Source organism: Panthera leo, chromosome F2, assembly GCF_018350215.1.
Source record: "Panthera leo isolate Ple1 chromosome F2, P.leo_Ple1_pat1.1, whole genome shotgun sequence".
Lineage (NCBI taxonomy): Eukaryota > Metazoa > Chordata > Mammalia > Carnivora > Felidae > Panthera > Panthera leo.
In genome coordinates this window covers 18,546,331-18,563,594 of record NC_056695.1, presented here as the reverse complement: position 1 = coordinate 18,563,594, position 17,264 = coordinate 18,546,331, and the positions used below count along the sequence as shown (strand labels likewise).

The 17,264-nt window shown below is 37.1% G+C and overlaps 1 non-coding gene across 1 annotated transcript; it reads left to right on the top strand.

The window, feature by feature from the left end:
* Positions 1–495: 495 nt before the first annotated feature.
* Positions 496–598, top strand: LOC122211341. Its single transcript, XR_006198641.1, has one exon. It is a non-coding gene; the product is annotated as a U6 spliceosomal RNA (small nuclear RNA).
* Positions 599–17,264: the final 16,666 nt, after the last annotated feature.

Below are 17,264 nucleotides of genomic sequence, written 5' to 3'. Positions count from 1 at the left end.
CCTTCTCTCTCTGCCCATCCCTCACTCACTGTCTCTCTCTCTCTCAAAATAAATAAATTAAGAAAATACAGACATCAGCTCATGTGTAGATGGTTAAGTTTTCATAGATTGATTATAATCAGCCACAGCTACTATGTGTAGCCAACCCTTCTAACATTTCAGAAATATATTAATCTAATTTTAAAATAGACTGTTTTTATATATCACACACAAAAATACCTATCTCCGGATTGATAAAGTAATGAACGACAATGTACGACTACCATTAAAAAAATAGTTCAATTTTAAGAAATCATTGAAATCATGTAAACTAATACCAGCAACTTATAAATAGGAAAAATTAATTTCAATGAGATAACATGGACTTTCCCCAGTACTATAACTTTTACCTTACATGCAGTGGATGCTAGTAGCTAATCTCTAAAGGTGTCTTCCAACCAATTTCTTCTCTCCCTATATGCACAGGACACTTTTTAAATCAAGAGTGGAGCACGCTCACTTTAGCGGCAAATATATTGAAATTGAAATGATACAGACAAGATTAACATGGCCCCTGCGTAAGGATGACTCACAAATTTGTGAAGCATTCCATATTTTTGGTGATTGCATATTTTGGTGATTTTTGGTGTGGAGGGGTCAACCTCTCCTCATACCTCTGTGATGTTGGTCTTAGGCCTGGCCACAGTGGTATCTCTGACTTTGGCTACTATTGTCCTGAGCCTTGCTAGGAGGCATCACACTGCTCCCCCCTATGATATGCCCTGTGTCTGTTTCCAAAACAAAAAAAAAAACAAAAAAAAAGTGAAAAAAAAAGAAGACTGGAGCTTCTTTCCTCTACCTTTGTTTGAGAAAGACTTTATTTTTCTTTCACTTTTGAAACTGGCTTTCACTGGATGTGGGATTTTCCTGCAGCACTTTAAAGATGCCCCTCTACTGTCATCTTTCTTATATTGTTTCTGACTAGAAGTCTGTTGTTTATCTTATTACTATTCCTCTGTATGTAAGTATTCAGAGATTGAGCTTAAGATTTTCTTTTTGTTTTCAGTTTCCAACAGTTTGAATAAGATGTGCCTAGGCTTGGTGGGTTGTTTTGTTTTTTTTAATGAATTCTTCTTGGTGTTCTTTGAGGTTCTGAGATCTGTGGTTTGATGTCTGACACTAATTTTGAAAATATTCCAGTCATCATTTCTTCAAATATTTTTTTTTGCCCCATTCTCTCTTCCTTTTCCTCTGGGAGTCCAATTATGCATATGTTATACTATTTGATATTATACCATTTGATATCATATGGTCTGTTTGATTTTTCACATTTTCTTCCTCTTTGTTTTTCAATTTGAATAATTTCTATTGACCTATCTTCAAGTTCACTAATTCTTTTCTAGGCTATGTCAAGGCTACTGATTCACCCATTAAAGTCACTCTTTATCTCGGTTACTTTATTTTTGACTTCTGGCACTTCCATTTGACTTTATCTTATAGTTTCTAACTCTGCTGAAAATGCCTTTCTTATCTTGCGTTTTTCTTTTCCATCAGAGCCTCTAACAAATTAATCGTAGTTATTTTAAGTTTTCTGTCTGATAGTTCCAGCGTTTTTGTCATATCTGAGTCTGGTTCTGATAACCACTTTATCTTTTCAGACTTTGTTTTCCTTGCCCTTTTGTGTATCTCATAAAGTTTTTTGTTGTTGTTGTTGTTGTTAGAATCTGGCCATGTTGTACAAAACGCTAGATAATGAAGTAAATAATTTTTTCAAGTTTAGAGATAAGCCTGCCTCTTTTCTGTAAGGTTTGTAGAATGGAGTTTTATATTCATCTAGTCAGAAATTGGCAGAGTTTGAAGTTTTTTACTACTGTGATTACCCTCAGTGCACTACTACATCAGATTCTTCTAGTGATATCTTGTGTTTACAGTATGAGTTAATTTACCCATGGATTTTCTCAACACTTGCTCCCTGTTTGGCCCCATATCTTTCCTTTGTACTAGTTTCCCACTGTACATTCCACTGTTACTTATACTCAACAATTGTTAATGTGGTGGTGGGGAGAGAGGCTCATTTTCTGATGCTCTAATTAAACCTCAGGCAGGCACTATGAACATTGTGAGTATGCCCTTTACGGATGTTCCTGCATATTCTTCAGATGTTAAATTTGGTCTAGCACATATTCATTCCCTCCACCAGGGGTAAAGGTTTTTTCCCCTTGTTTCCCTTCCCCAGCTACAGTAGGTTCCCACCAGTACTCAAGCTCTGGTTTTAGTTGTCCTTTCCCCTATGGATTAAGACTTTTGTTCCATAAGGGAGATAAATCCAGGTAAAGCTGTGGCTGTGCCTGCTGTTCCCTGCCTAGACCAGCACCTTGGGGAAGTGTTCTTGGAATTCTTGTTGGTCTTCTCTGTGAGCACCTGGTAGAGTTCTTAACTGGAAAAGCTGCAAGGGCATGCAATCCTTCCCATGTCTATAGCCTCCTGGGGCTTCATATTCTCCTTCAAGCTCATATTTAGTCTTTAGCAACTCATTAAAAGTTGCTAGCTGAATATTCTTACCAGCTTGTATGTTGTTTGGTGGTATCTGTCCAAGATAAGCAAATGCTTACATTTTATTTTTCCCTGTGGGTACCTCTCTCTCTATAGATTTTAAGTAGGTGATTGTTCAGTGACCTAAGTTTTTGTAAGGGTTTACAAAATGTCAGTAGTACATGATTTGTCCTGTCTTGTCTTATTGTAGAGGTTGGAGAGATGTTTTATACAGCTCTCTGAGTTGAAACACTCATTTCTCTCCTATAAAAATCATTTGAAAATCACCTTATCTTGTGATTAGCTTTCACCAGTAAAATACAGTGGATGTGACATCCTCAGACTTTGAGACCAGACTTACAGAAGAGTGATAGCTTCCACCAGCTGCCTCTTAGAATTGTAAGCCACTATGAAAGAAATCTAGCCAATCCACTGAAGAGAGAAGCCACATGTAGGAGCCCCAAGGTTCCCAACATGTGAGTGAAGAAGCCATTTTGGGTGATCCAGCCCCATTTGCCATCTGACTGCAATCACATGTAGACCCTAAGCAAGACCAGCAGAATAACCACTCAGCTGAGCCCTAGTCAACACACAGAATCATGCAAAAATAATCAGGTTGTTATTTTGAGCTACTAAGTTTTGAAGTGCTTTGTTATTTAGCAATAGATAGTAAAGCAATGCTCAATAAATATTTGTATTATAAATAAATGAAAATGAGGGGCACCTGGGTGGCTCAGTCAGTTAAGTGTCTGACTTTGGCCCAGGTCATAATCTCGCAGTTCATGGGTTCAAGCCCTGTGATGGGCTCTGTGCTGACAGCTTAGAGCCTGGAGCCTGCTTCAGATTCTGTGTCTCCCTCTCCCACTGCCCCTCCCCATCTCATGTTCTCTCTCTCTCTCTCTCTCTCTCTCTCTCTTTCAAGAATAAATAAACATTAAAAATTTTTTTTAATGTTAAACATATTACTGCAGTGTTTAGATAGGTCTCTAAATACCACATCTGCCTCCTTCTAAGAGTATTAGGTGACAAATATGTAAGGCAAAGGACTAGGAAGAGAAAACAATCAACCCAGAGAATCTAGCAAATGAAAAGTGTGGTTATTTTTCCCCAAAGGGGATGAAGAATCAGTCTAGAGAATCAATGTGTTGTCTTGACCAAAGCAGACATTCAACAAAATGTAGCCACATGAAGCTCAAAATTAATTTGGGTGGAACTGAGAAGCCATTTGATTTGAATTTAAGGATCTTTCAGAGCCAGTCTTTGTGGATTATATTATTATTCCAAGGAAATTACCCCAAATGTATGTATAATATCTGAAAACATTTCCATGCTTATTTTAATTGGAAACTTGCCTGATTTACTTTAAAAAATATTTGTTTAAAGTTTTAACTACTCTGAAGAGTCAGAAAATGACTAAAAATCGTCAAAACTGACAATTTTACCGACTCAGATAATAAATTATACCGCATACAATCAGTGCTGTTTTCTAACCAGAGCCTCTCTTAGAACTCAATTAAAGTTTAACAAAGAAGTACTAATGAGATGAATGAGTCAAAGACTGGTCAGCACAAAACAAAAATAAATTCCAGGAATTTAGATAAATAGGGCAAGTTCACAATTGGGATAAATTTAGAAACCTCTCTGAAGTATAATATTAGTTCCCTTATCAAGATTTCCTTAAAACAATTACTTTTATAAATCTTCTACTCCTGATGAGAAGAACATTATGATCATAATACTATATAATTTTATAAGATGATGACCCTATCTGCCCCAGGCCTACATAGCTGAAAGTTAATGAAGTGTGCCTTCCCACAGAGACAGATTTCTCAGGCTATAATTGAAGAAACTGTATATACACTTTATGGCACATGAAGTAATTTTTTACACTCTAATTTTAACTTCCAGAATTTAATCTTTGACTTCCTAGGTTGCCTAGCTTAATTCAGCCTGGCTGACTAGTGCAAGAACTGAAGTCATCAAGATTAGAGAGCAGCGATACTACTTTGCTTTAAGGAGGTAAAAGTACCATGAAAATAATGTCTTTTTTTGAGCTGTAATTAAAACAATGGTCAAGGCAGTAATAACAAGTGAATAGAGGCAGCTGTGAGAATTTGTGCTTGGGATTTCCTGTGGAAGTTGTAGATTTTTCCCCCTTTTTCTCCTTTTTGATGGTAGTCAATGAATAAGACTTTGTTTATGTGATATAATGCTTCCTGCACAGGTGTAGCTTGAGATTTAGGAGGAACTTAAAGACAGCATGAATCTACAATTTCTTTTATTATTACAGATGGCTGTGTTGCAGCTGAGATTTTAAATTCTTCCTCAAAGAGAACAATGTAATTGTAAATTGTATCATAGTAGCCACTGTTGAGCTGGAGTTATTTTAATAAAGGAAAAAGTAGCATCTAATGTTTATTAAGACTTCACTATCTACAAGGCACTGTATAAAGCCTAGCTATTCTAATTCTCAGATACATCGGCTAAAAAATAATATTGTTCCCATTTAAAGATGTCATCACTGAAGCTCAGAAATAAGGAATCTATTTAAGGCTCTGAAACAAAATTGGTGGCCAAATTATAATATGAAACCAGTTGCTCATAATGTGATGTTTTAAGATACACTGTGATGATAATTAGGAGGCTTAAGTCATTAATAAATAAATTAACTGATTTCATAAATTCAATATTTATTGTGTGCCCCCTATAATCCAAAGCTTTGGAAAGCTTTGAGGAGGCAGAGAATTAGCAAAACTTAGTATTTTATTTTGGAAGCTTATGCTGTAAGATAGATCTCTGACGGTTTATGTTGACGAATCACCTCTCCTCAGTGAGACTGTCAGCATTCATTTATCCATTCATTTGATAAGAATGTATTGAGAACCTGTTCTGGGCTAGGTCCTTTTTAAACACTTTATAAGTAGTGAAGAAAGCAAGTAAGAAAAATACACCTTCTCTCTCATAACTCACCAAGTAGTGGAGGAGGCATTTAACAAGATACATAAATAAAATATATAAAATATTATTTAATAATAATTACTAAGGAGAAATAAATAAATAATGGAAGGGGGAAGGCATAGGAAGGTTGCAGTAACAGAAAGGGTAGCCAGAGAAGTCCACAGTGAAAAATGACAATGTAAAAGCCTTATGAAAGTAAGGGGAAGAAGCATGACGATAGATAGATGTCTGGGCAAAGAGCCTTCTTAGCACAGGTGGAGTGAGTGTCAAACTCTGAAGCAGGAGTTTTTCTGGGGAGGCTTTTGTGACTGACGCTGATGGTTGGGGAGAATGGCAGTAGATGAGGTCACAGGGAAAAGAGGGCCAGTTGTACAGGGTTTATAGATTAGAGTGAGGATTAGAGAGGGGTGGAATGCTGTTGGGTAGTTTTGAGTAGTGGGATGACATGACTGGACTTTAGTTTTGAGTTGATTCAACTGCATACACTTGTGTCTTGCAGCCCAACACAAAGGATTATATCCTTTTCACTTAAAACACAACCAATGCAGCTTGATATGTAGACCTTCAAGAGTGGTTCAGATTTGGCACAGAAGAGGCTGCCTGAAGAAAAGATAAATTAACTTCTCTTGAATAAAGTATTTCCTGTATTATTTTCAGTGTGTCCATGGCAAATGAGAGGCTCTCAGCCAAGGGATACAACACCAAGCACTGTTTTTAGCAACTGCTTTAGGGGGTGTGTGCAGAGCTATGGAACTGTTTTTCAAATTTTGTGAAAATGCATCCTTTCAGCACTTCTCCCACCACCCCAAGGCAATCTATTTTTAAATAGTAAATCACGCCCCCAAAATAATTACCATGGGATATTTTTCCCAATAAGAATAGGTCAGCCTGAAAATGGTTGATATTCTCACCCAAGGGCACTTTCTACATGTTGAATGCCTCACAATTGTGGTTCCTGTGAGACCTTAGAGTCAAGGTTTGATTGATGGTAGCAATTTAGGAATCTTTTGTGGGGTTTTTTTCCAGATTTTATTTTTTACATAATTTCTACACCCAACATGGGGCTTGAACTCACAACTCTGAGATCAAGAGTTGTACACTCCACCAACTGAGCCAACCAGGCACCCCAATAGCAGTTTGGGCTTAAGTGGCTTTCCTAAAGTTACACACTTCCTTGTTGGCAGAGGTGGAAGGATGCCTTCTTCATGTAGCTCATGAAGGAGCATCCTCACCGTGCTAGGTGCAGTCCTGTGTACTTTAGGCTCACTGACCATGAATGAAATTGTACTTCTGTGATGTAGGTGTGGTGTTCTCAGTTTGCAGGTGTACAAAGTGGGACTCACGGAGACTGAATAACTTTCTAGGATCACAACCGGTAGGTGGTAGCTCTCAGGCTACCTGGCCATAAAGCCCTCCCTGCCTTTTTTTTTTTAACTAGGCAACCTTCCTATTTAGAAAAGTACCGAGGATCCTTAGAGATCATGATGTCCCACACTCTCATTTTAGGTATGAAGGATAGTGATTCAATTTCACAATCCTGAGCTGTCGTATCTAGTCTTTGGAACCTTCTGCATCTATATAAAGTTCAAAAGCAGTCCATCCTTGAAGGTGAATAGCTGACCCCCACAGCAAAGCCTATATTTCCAATTAGAAAAAGCCAGGGCATGTGTCTCTCCAGGAAGTATTTCAATAGGTTGGCTTTATCTTACACCATATAAACTTCAAAAGTAGCTTATAAATGTTAGCAAGGAGACAATTCTATTCAGAAAGAAGAGAGTAAGACCTTCTAATCCTTTTAAAATCCCCATGTTATTATAAGTTTATTCTCTCCTACATCGAACGTTATATTCTAGGGACTGAACCTGGATCACTTAAAGGAATATGTTTCAATAAGTACTTCTTACTTGCTTTAAGATGGAAGTGAAGTGATTAACTATATTTGACAGTATTGGCATTACCAGTGATTCCATATTTGAAATATTTTTTAGATTATCTTCACTAACCATCTCTGAACTAGAGTTTTGGAAGTTAGTCTGTAAGATCGGACCCAAATTCAACTTTTCCACTGATTTTAGTAAGCATGAACCTGGAAGCTATTAAGATATACCTTAAAAACTTCTCTGTTTACTCTTCTACTTACCCATGGGGGTGCTAGTTGAGGTAGAATTTCTTTGGTAGAAACCATTCAGTGATTCAGGGAACTCACTAGCTTTTGATTGTCAGTATTTTTCTGGAATAAATGCTATTACTTAAGCAAAAAGACTACAGCCTTGGCAATGGGTGAACGTACTTTCAAAACCCAGATAAAGAAATAAGTCTAGTCTTCCAAGAAAATTCCAAAAGACTTTGTATACTATTAATCAGCACATGTTAACATGCATGAGAAAAAATAAATAGTGAAGGCTTATTCAAAATTAGTCTAGGTACAAACATCATTCTGTCCACACCCCCATCCTCCTCCTGATAATAATCAGTGATGCTAAGCATTTACTGGTAGGCCATTTCAGGTAATGCTTTGAAATGAAATTCCATGGGCAGGAAATGTTGCTTTAGTATTATTGAAAGAAAAAAAAGGAGGATATACCAAAAAAGTGACCTGTACTCTTGAGAATCTTTTTCAATCTTAAAATCAAACTAAGGCAACATATACATTTCATATATATGTATGAAATGAGATCAGTCATTCCAAATGACAATTAGAAGCTGATGTAAAGTAAATAGGTAACATATTCATCCAATAAACATTTGTTTCACACTTACTGATCTATTTTGCTTCAGGCATTATGCTCAACTGAGAAAAAGGGAATTTCATGAACCATCAGCTTACTGCCCTACTCTTGTAGTAATTGTAATCTTGAGAGGAGAAGGAAGCATGATAGCAAAATATCAGGCTGTTAGCTGGCAGGGGCTGGCATAAAGATAGCACAGATTTTGCATGGGGACACAAAAAAAAGGATGGGGGACCTAGTATGGGCATTTACAGAACACTCAGGTGAAGTTTCATCTTGTACTGAAGGACAAACAGGAGTTAGCCCAATGAAGAGGATGTGAGTAGAGCACTAGAAACCAAGTTGGGGGAGGGAGGGCAGGTAATTAATTCTGTAAGTGAGAAAGAGAAAGCGTGCTTTAGAATTCTAAGTGTTTGAGATGACAGCAGAGGCTCTCAAACTTAAGACTGCTTCAGAATCCCCCAGGGGGCTTGTGGAAACACAGACTGTTGGGCTCCATCCCAGTTTCTGATTCAGTAGGTGGGGGGTGGAACCCTGAGCAACCTGCATATCTGACAAGTTCCCGGGTGGTGCTGATGCCACTAGTGGGAGCACCCTGCACTAAAATGCCTGGACTACAACATAACATGTGTCATGAGTCATGGCATGAGCTCTGGCTGAAGCCATAAGTTGGGCTTCTCTCTCTTCCCAAAGGAGCTGAAGGGAAAGAGAGATCACTGAAGACTCTAAGGCAAAGAATGACATGTTGGAATTTGGGTTTTAAGAAAGATTATTCTGGATGCATTGAAAATAGTGGAGAACTACAAGACTGAAGATTAATTTGGACCTCCACAGTAATTCAGGGGGAAAGATGGCGGGTCACTGAGGAAACTAGAGTCAGAGCAAGGTACAGAGCTGAGTCCAGGAGGCTAGAGAGGGGACTCTAAATGCATCACCAAACGAAGGTTCCAAGGATTAAGAATCACAGAGACAAGCAAGAGCAGAAGGTCCTGGCCATGACCTGAACAGGCTCTTTTTCTTCCTCCTCAGAAGGGTCAACCATGTTCAGAATACCACGGATGGAGGGGACTAAGAGCCAGGGAGGTGTTGATCTTAAAGCGATCAGTATTATCATTGGAGCATTTTGAGATTCTATTAATTACTGATTCATACGGTAATCTACTTAGAGTTTCAGATAAACTGTAAAACCACCCCCAGATTAGTCAATGAAGCTGAAGCAAAAGCAAGATATCAAGGAGGTTACAGTAATATTTCATTTATGCTCTCTAATCTCCTTGAGGATACTGGTTTGATCAAAACTAGTTTCCAAATTCTATCATAGTCAAGTGCAAGAACTATTTATGTTACATCTAACTATAAGTGGAGCATTTTAATCATAAACTGGGCAAAGTGAGGTCTTAAGCCAACAGGATACAGTTATTAAGAATATCCAGGAACTGCTCCTCTCATTAATCATACTAAAATAATTTGAACCTCCAAAAAATGAAACAATGGCCAAAGTTATTTTCCATTTAAAGAGTTACTATTATCTGGAGGAAATATGTCTTGTTATTCTGTATTGATTTCCAAAAGAGGACAATTACGGTTTATACAAAAATAATCTTAGTCTATAACAGATGTAGGAGAAAATGCACACACACACACACACACACACACACACACACATGCTAAAGGAGTTTATTGCCAGTGTGTATTTTTTTTCTTAAGAGTGCATTAAACATTCCTCTAAATAAATTAAATTCTTAATTTCATATATACTTTCATCACTTATTTACTCTCATATGTGCACCAAGTAAGTTGCTCAAAGATAAAACTTGGAAATATTTGGAAGTTACAGAAGAATGGGCTTTAAAACACATTTTAAATCCACGTAAATGTTTAAGGCTGGAGAAGTTTTAGGAGAGAGAAAATATCCAAAGGAAAAAGACAGTTGGCAAATTGGGACAAAAGCAATGTGGAATTGTCGTTAATGCTAACGAGAACTGCATTCTCATCAAGAGAAAAATACAAGCTCCATCAAATGCAATAATCTAAGCTATTCAAGCACATTGATCATAGTGAGAAACAGAACAATTTTGAAAGCTCTCAGAAATGAAGATACCAACATTCCTCAAATAACAGAGGCTCCAAAAAGTAGCAAATCTCCATTTTCTTTTTTCTTTCCCTTTTATGTTTGCTTGCAGTTGCAAACAAAGGCTGCTAAGGAGGCTCTTTACAGCAGTAGGTGCTGTTGGGACACCTCTGGTCACTGCATTACCGGCCCAGTCACTGATGCTTGTTAAAATCAGAACCATGTTATCTTGTTTAGCTTCAAGATGAGATTCTGTATCAAATTTGTGAACAGCAGGGAGCAATGTATAAATTAGAACACGTTCTTCAGGATCTCACTTCCTCTTCAAGGGCTGGAAAAGTGCCCAGGTCTAGAAACCTCTCAATCGGCTTGCAAAGACTGATTCAGTATATTGTAGGGTTAGGGGACAAAGAAATTATTTCTCTGCAAGAAATCTTAGAAGCACAGATTTGGAAGAGACTGTAAAGATTGTCCGAAGGTTCAAATCACTTATTTAACTTTTCCATGACTTTACTAAAACATACAAGCTTAGCTAGCGCCCATTCTCTCATGCCAATATGGAACCTCATGAATTCTTTTGACATTCAGGTTTGCTCTAATGAGTAAACAAGTATTTCTGTCCCAAAGTAAGCTACATTGAATCTAAAACAGTGACTATTAACAATATTTCATTACATAGAAGATCCTATCACCACTTTACAAGTGTAGGGGAAAATGTGTGCTTCAGTGGGAAACTATGCACTGTTTAAGGCTTCAGAGCATAGTGGTTAAGGTTAAATGACTGATTCCATGGGGGCTCTTTGGACTTTATTATCTTTAGGCTATTTTACAACTTAAGTTGTAGAACACTGATAGCAGTGCAATCAGTAATGCCTATATAAATATACAAAGAAATTCTGTTCAGTGGAGGGAAACCCCTCCCCCAAATCCCATTCCCAGAGAAAAAAGGAGGAGGAGGGGGGAGGAAGCCTGTGTTGCATCCATTTGCATATTCATTCATTATTCTTGATCTGTAAATGACTCTGCTTTTTTGCATCTTTGAACCAGCTGTAACATCTTTTTTTGTATCCTAATTTAATTAATGAGATAAGATCTTTGACATAAATTCATTTTATATTTGTATGAAAATCATGATTTTGCCTTTTAAGAAACTATTTTCTAACACAACATAATGATTTTTTTTAAGTTTATTTATTTATTTTTAGAGAGAGAGACAGAGAGCAGAGGAGGGGCAGAGAGAGAGGGAATAAGAGAATCCCAAGCAGTCCCAGAACTGTCAGTGCAAAGCCGGACACGTGGCTTGATCCCACGAACCGTGAGATCCTGACCTGAGCCAAAACCAAGAGGCAGACACTTAACCCACCAAGTGCCCCACAACACAATGATTTTTAAATAACTCCAGATAACAGTAACTCAATCAAATCCTTTTGTTTTCCTACTTGTGTTATTTTCTTCAGACTGCAATAGTAGTTAAAAATAGGATAGTTAATTAACCGTCCAATTGATCAAAAAGCTTTTAATTTCAGTTATGTTCTCCTGGCTCTGTGCTGACAGCTTGGAACCTAAAGCCTGCTTTAGATTCTGTGTCTCCCTCTCTCTCTGCCCCTCCCTTGCTCGTGCTCTGAGTCTCTGTCTCTCAAAAATAAATAAACATTAAAAAAAATTTAATTTCAGTTATGTTCTCACATTGTGCCCTGAACAAAAGGTTAAAGCTTCACTAAGTAGTTAGCGAAATATTAAAGTCTGAGTGTGTGTGTGTGTGTGTGCGTGTGTTGGGGGTAAAAAATACGAAATTGATTACACACTAGATATTAAAAACACTAACATAGGAGCCGGATGTGAAATTGACATATTGCAATGATCAAAATTCTATAACACTCCACCTGAAGTATCAGAAACATTAAGTTAGATTGAAACACTTATCATATGAGACATAATATAAAACTCCTTTGGTTATCTTAAAAGAAGTTATTTCCAACTGTAATAAAAATGATTTAAAACATTATAAGTGTCTTTGAGCTTTCCTTCAGTTTGTATTGCAAATAGGTTTAATATTTAATTGCTTTGACTATCATAAATAAAAAAGTAAAAGAAGCATTAGGTTTCTGCCACACTTAGTAATATCTCTAGATGGACTTGTTTATTTGACAGTCATGAAAAATTTATTATTTGTAACACATCATGCTGGATATTATTATACTTTATCTAAGATTCACTTCAATCTACATAGGTGTAGCCCTGTCAATACACTGCAAGGGAATGACTCTGATTTTACCACCTGACTCTGGCACTAACCTAAGTAGGCAAGATTAAAGAAAATACCTAGCAATTCCCATACTCTGCCTCCTCACCTCCTCATCCAAAATAGGGATAAGTCCTGTCAGACAGGTGACTATTATAAGGAATAAAACTATATAATAGATGCACAAAGAGTTGCAAAATCTTCTTCACATTTTAATTATTATTATATCTAACTGGAAATATGTACATTTCAGAAGCACATAGATAACTAGAGGAAGCTTTTGATCCTGGCCAGGGATTTAATTATTATTACTATAATTATTATTACTACCAGATATTTTCTATCCATTATTTCACCTAATGATCACAGTAACCCTACAACACAAGCATAATTAAAACCAATTTATTCAAAACAAATTATCAGGACCAGATGGTTCACCAATCTATTGTACTAAACAGTTAAGGAAGAAACTATACCAATTCTCTACAATCTCTCTCAGAATATAGAAGCAGAGGGAATACATCCTAACTCAGCCTCTTACCTTAATACCAAATCATGCAATATAAGAAAACTATAGACCTAATATTTCTCATGAACATAAAGCAAATACTTTAAAAAGAACAATTAGAAAATCAAATCTAAAAAAGTGTGAAAACAATTATACACCATGACAAAGTGGAATTTATCCCAGATATGCAAGGCTGGTTGAACGTTTGAAAATCAATTAATGTAATACATCATATCAATAGACGCAGAAAAAGCGTTTGACAAAATCCAGTACCCATTCATGATTTAAGAAATTTAAAAGGGGCACCTGGGTGGCTCAGTCAGTTCAGCGTCCAACTCTTGATTTTAGCTTAAGTCATTATCTCATAGTTCATGAGTTTGAGTCCTGTGTTGGGCTCTGCTCTTACAGAATGGAGCCTGCTTGGGATTTTGTCTCCCTCTCTCTCTGCCCCTCCCTCCACCCTTTCTTTCAAAATAAATAAGTAAACATTAAAAAATTTAATTCAAAACACCTCTCAGTAAATTAAGAATAGAGAGGCACTTTATCAACTTGATAAAGACTATTTACAAAAACCCTATAGCTAACTAATATTATACTTAATGGTGAGAAATTAAAAACTTTCCCATTAAGATCAGGTATGAAGCAGGGATATCCCTTCTTTTTGCTCCCTTTCAATATCATACTGTAAATCCTTGCTAATGTAATAAGGCAAGAAAAGGAAATAAGACATAGATTGGGAAGGAAGACATAAATCTATTGTTGCTCACAGATTTTCTGTTGAAAATCCAAAAGAACTGATGAAAGTGTCCTGGAACTAATAAGCAAAACTCTGATAAATGATATTAAAGAAGAGCTAAATAAATGGTGAGATAATCCATGTTCATGAATGGGAACACTCAACATTGTCAAGATGTTTGTTCTTCCCAATTTGATCTATAGATTCAATACAATCTCATTTAAAATCCCAGCAAGTTATTTTATGGAATATCAACAAAATGATTCTAAAATTTATAGGGAGAGGCAAAAGATCCAAAATAGCCACCACAAATATTGAAGGGGAAAATAAAAGCAAATTTGGAAGACAAATGCTACCCAACGTCAATACTTACTCTAATGCTACAGATAACAAACTTAGGGTTGATGGGGGTGGGGGAGAGGGGAAAGTGGGTGACAGGCATTGAAGAGGGCCCTTGTTGGCATGAGCACTGGGTGTTGAATGGAAGCCAATTTGACAATAAGTTGTATTTAAAATAATAAAAATAATAAAAAAATAAATAAACCTACAGTAATCAAAGCAATGTGGTATTAGTGAAGCAACTGGCAAATAGATCAATGGAAGAGAATAGAGAGCCCAGAAATACACTGACATAAGTAAAGTCAGATGATTTTTGACAAAGGAGCAAAGGCAATACAATGGAGAAAGATCGTTTCTTCAACAAATGAAGCCAGAACAACTGAACATCCACATGCAAAGAAGTTGGCCTAGACACAAAAGTTTATACCCTTCACAAAAATTACCTCAAAATGGGTCATAGACCTACATGTAAAATGCAAAACTACAAAGTTTCTAGAAGACAACATAGGAGAAAACATAGATGACCTTAAGTGTTGTGGTGCCTTTTTAAATATAGCACCAAAAACATGATCCATGAAAGAAATAATAAGCTGGACTTCATTAAAATCAAAAGCTTCTGTTCTGTGAAAGGCAATTTCAAGAGAATTAGAAGACAAGTCACCTACTACAAGGATATTTTTGCAAAAGACACATCTGATAAAGGTTTGTTATATAAAGTATGAAAAGAACTTTTAAAACTCAACAGCAAAAAATCAAACTACCTAATTAAAAAATGGGCCAAAGACCGTAAAAGATACTTCACCAAAGATGATATATAGGTGGCAAATAAGTACGTGAAAAGATGCTCCACATCATAGGTCATCAGGGAAGTGCAAATTAAAACAACAAGATACCGCTCTATACCCATTAAAATGGCCAAAATCCAGAACACTGACAACACCGAATGCTGGTGAAGGTGTGGTGCAACAGGAACTCTCAGACATTGCTGTTGGGAGTGCAAAATGGCACAGTCCACGTTGGAAAGCAGTTTGGAAAGCAGTACAAATCTAAATGTACTCTTACCATTTGATCCAGTAATCACACTCCTCGGTATTTACTCAAAGGAAGTGAAAACACATGCAAAAATGTGCAGTGGCTGATTATAGCAGCTTTGTTCATAACTGGCAAAACTGGGAAGCAACCCAGGTGCCCTTTAGTAGGTGAATGGCTAAACAAACAGTGGTACATCCAGACAATGGGATATTATTCAGCACTAAGAAGAAAGTTATCAAGCAATGAAAAACATGAAGGAACTTTAAATTCATATCACCAAGTAAAAGAAGCCAATCTGAAAAGGCTTCATATATACTGTTTTATTTCAACTACATGACTTTCTGGAAAAGGCAAAACTATAGAGATGATAAAAAGATCAATGGCTGCCAGGGGTAGAGGGGGAGGAGAAACAGGAGACGAATAGCACAAAGGGTTTTTAAGGCGGTGAAAATACTCTGTATAATGTTGTAATGACGGATATATGTCATCATACATTTGACCAAACCCATAGAGTGTATAGCACCAAGAAGGAATCTTAAAGTAAACTACGGGCTTTGGATGATTATGATGTGTCAATGTAGGTTCATCCTTGATAAAATGTACTCATTCTGATGAATGAGGTTGATAATGGGGGAGGTTAGGTTTATGGGAAATCTCTATACCTTACCCTCAGTTTTGTTGTGAACCTAAGAGTGCTCTAAAAAAAAATAAAGTCTTAAAAAGAAACAAATTTACAGGTGATAAAGTGAGGATCAGGAAAGTTACATCATCTAGTAAGTATCACAGGTAACAAGTGGCTGAGTCAGCATTTGAACTTAGGCTGGCCTAGTTTCAAAGTACATACCTTTCTACCATTCTACATAGTTATTCATTATAATGAGAGATTTTAAACTGGTTAATTGAAGAAGTCAATATTCCTTAAAGAAATCTCCCATCAAGGATCAAATATAGTTAGCATGTCATAAAACTAGGACTTGGGGGGAGGGGTGCAGGGTTGAAATTTTTGTTAAGATATGAAACATTAGGGGATAATCAAGTATCTTGGTTATAAAAATAAGTCATATTATCAAAAGCCTAGAAATATGTGCTCTCCTTGGGAGGAAATAAACAATGATCCAATGTAAGAAATAGATTTTTTGAAGCTAAAATAAGAACATTAAAAACAAACCAAAGGGACACCTGGGTGGCTAGCCAGTTAAGCACCTGACTTTTGGTTTTGGCTCAGCTCATGATCTCACAATTGGTGAGTTCAAGCCCCGTGTTGGGCTTTGCACTGGGAACCTGTTTGGGATTCTCTCTCTCCTTCTCTCTCTGCCTCTCTCTCTCTCTTTCTGTCTCTCTCTGTCTCAAAATAAATAAACTTAATAATTAAAAAAAAAGCAGCTGCTGCAAATACCCATTACTGCGAATGTTTCCCTGACTAGAGAGAAAAAAGTCTGTCCAGAAATAGGAATCACCAGAACCTTCCTTATATTCACTGCCATTTAAATTAATCTTTTGAGAAAAGATGGGAAGTAAAACCTCTGAAGATATATGAGCGCATGAGGAAGAGTAGGATTAGGAGTGGAAGAAGCGGGACCAAGCCCTGAGCAGCTGCCACAAATAGTTTAAATCAAAAAGTAGAAGAGGGTACCTGGGTGGCTCAGTTGGTTAAGTATCTGACTCTTGATTTCAGCTCAAGTCATGATCTTACAGTTTGTGGGTTCGAGCCCCACAGTGGGCTCTGTGCTCAGTGTGGAGCCTGCTTGGGATTCTCTCTCTCTCTCCCTTTTTCTCTGGCCCTCCCCCACTTGCGTGCTCTCTCTCTCTCTCTCTCAAAATAAATAATAAATAAACTTTAAAAAAAATAAAGAAAGATCTGGAAAAGGAGGCTGAGAAGGAGCCAGAGAAAGAAGTATAAAGTCAGAGGAGTGGGTGGTGATGGAAGCCTCAGGAGTCATGCTTTACAGAAGGAAATATGGTAAACTGGGTTGAATAAGGAGAAACCGGCTGGAATGAAGGCAGCAGATTGTGCATTTATCTTAATAGAAAATGTCTCTGGTGATTTTAGAGACAGTCATTTTGGTGGAATCATGGGGATGGAAGCCAGATGGACAGTGTGGCGGGACAAACAGGATGTGATAAAACAGAGGCAGTGA